Source organism: Manacus candei, unplaced genomic scaffold (assembly GCF_025592945.1).
Source record: "Manacus candei isolate 608988 ecotype Guabito, Panama unplaced genomic scaffold, ASM2559294v1 h1tg000008l, whole genome shotgun sequence".
NCBI lineage: Eukaryota > Metazoa > Chordata > Aves > Passeriformes > Pipridae > Manacus > Manacus candei.
This window is the reverse complement of record NW_026138056.1, coordinates 3,028,652-3,031,409: the sequence shown is the minus strand read 5'-3', so window position 1 is coordinate 3,031,409 and position 2,758 is coordinate 3,028,652.

Genomic DNA, 2,758 nt, shown 5'->3' with positions numbered 1-2,758 from the left:
AGATTTGCCAGGATGAATATGTGTGCTCTGCTAAGGGCCATGAATTACCAACAACATTTTCAATAATGAAACACAGCTTTTTAAACACATTCATATATCTTAAAAGCCAGCTGCACATATGAGAGTTTTCAGAAGATTTTTTAAAAGCAAAACTGTAAAGTATGTTGATTTATTCCTTGCCTTGATATTGAAATGCATTATAATTATCCTTGTCGAAGTTTTATGTGGCAACATATCTATTCCAAAAACCATATCTCCAAAGAGGCATTTTAGCCAACACAGCCATTTCTCACAGCATAAAATGTATATGTGTAAATATTTACGTTATATGTACATCATTATCACATTTGTTTGTTCATATTGATGCATGTGTATATGTGTATTGATGAGTGTGTCTGAAAAAATATGTACGATGTAGATGATATATAGCTCTATCCACATGTGTACTGTTTCTAAAAACCTGTAGTTTCATATGAAGGCCCCTGCATTTTCATAATAGAATGTTAGATATCCATTTTGATAAGGACTCATATTCAACTCAAGTTATACTTATGCAATGCAGCCTGAAACCTCATAAGAAGCACAAATTTTGTATTCCCTTCAGTCCTATATTCTCTGACGTGACATGAACTTATGCAGTTCCCAGACTCTGGCACTGTGATGCTCCATTGTACGTTTTAACGATCCTCTGGTAGCTGGAACCCAACAGTAACAAATCAGGTTGGTAAGTGGGGTGGCTCCACCCAAAACCTCTTCATGGTACAGGTAGAGGAAAGTCCGTTCCTTTAGTGGAAGTTTAGATTGTGCTTGCCCTTCACACAGAATCAAGGGCTGGTGTATTATCCTCATTTTCTGCACTGATACTAACTAAACTGTGAACACAGGTAGATTTTTAAGCATCTATTTCTATGATTACTGCAACTGTGATTTAATGTTTTTCAGAGAGGTGCTAAATCTGCACTACACCAGAACTCTCATATTTGCTCTCAAAAATCACATTTTCCCCTTTGTAAGTAGTAAGTTTTAAGCACAGACAGCTCCTATTTGTAGATCCCAAATGCTAAAGTGAGATCTTCAGCAATCTGTGTGCATGCTGGACTCTACCCATTCCCCTTTTGAGGTTAATTTCTGCCCTGGGAACACTAACTTTAAGTGAAGAGCTTTCCTTTTCTTCCTCCAATTGTTCCTGGCCTTCTGACTTCATCAGCTGCCAAGGATTCAGCTGCTTAGAAAAGACAGTATCCAGAACTGTTAAGGCATGCTTACCCCAGTCTGGTCCCTACTGCAAGGACTGATATAACACATTTTTCTCTGCTGCGCTTCTGACTGAATATGTGTACTTACCATATTTAATAGGGAGTGTGGAACAAATAGTAACTACAGGTTTATTACATGTAACACAACTCTTTTTGTAATCTTTGAATCAGAGATGCACTGGAATCATTACTATTATCATAACTGCTGTTTAGAACCAAAAGGTGCCTCTGGAAAAGCATATCGCTGGTGCAGATGAACTTTGATGGTGTTTCTGACATTGACTTTTTCATCAAAATGCTCCATTTTTATCCCCGTGCAAAGAAACAGAAATGTAACTGAGCTTAATGACTAGTAACTTAACAATTTAGTTACTTCTCCTGACCTAGGAGAAGTATTTTGTGATTGGTTTTGATTACATTTTACCATGTCATTATAATAATCACTTATGACCACTACTAAACAATTGACAAGCTTTTCAAGAAAAGTCTATGTTATTAGGAGTTCTCAACTTATCTCTTGACAATCTCTTAGCCTTAATGTAAGAGGAGGAAAACATATAATTTGTAAGATTTTCCTTTTTCTTTTAATGTTAAATGCATAAAGTAGTAGAGAAAAGGTAGAAACCACTGCTTGAACTGGTTTTAAGATGTGTTTTAGTCTTTTTCACAAGTATAATGGTTGCAAACCAAAAAAGACATACATGAGTAATAAGAGCTGATTCTTACCCTGAGCTAATGACCAAAAGATGAGGGTAGGGGCAAACCCGATTGCTGGAATGTGTTGCTTCATGAAGGATACTTAATCAAATCAGTATTTACATAAAAGTAAACACATACCTAATTTCCAGCAACACGTTGTTTTGACCTATGAAAGAGGATGAAATTAAAATTTCTTAACAAATCTGCTCAAGAAACAGTGTAGTGGTAGCATTTGTATTTTAGAATCTCATAGCTTTGTATTTAACAACCATTTATCTAAAATAGAGAAATTTATTAATTTGTTACCCCATTTAATGCAAGATCTAATTTAGAATTTGTAATAGTACAGGAAAGAAATTTGACAGCGTTAGTCTGTGTCCTGGTTTCAACTGGGATGGAGTTGATTTTTTCCTAGTAGCTGGTAGTCTTGTGTTCTGAATATAGCATGAGAACAATGTTGATAACACACAGATATTTTAGTTGTTGTTGAGTTGCTATACTAAGCAAGAAGGATGGAGGGACACAAAAAGTTGAGAGGAGACACAGCCAGGACCACCTGACCCAAACTGGCCAAAGGGAGATTCCAGACTATACAGCACCATGCTCAGTACGTAAACTGGGAGGAAAGCTGGCCAGGCAGGCACTGCTTGGCAACTGACTGGGAGTGGTGAGTAACTGTTTTCATTTGCATTACTTGTTGTCATATTCTAATTATTTTATCATTATTATTGTTGTTATTATTATTATTGTCTTCTTTTTCCTTTCCATTAAGCTGCCTTTATTTCCACCTACAAACTTTCTCA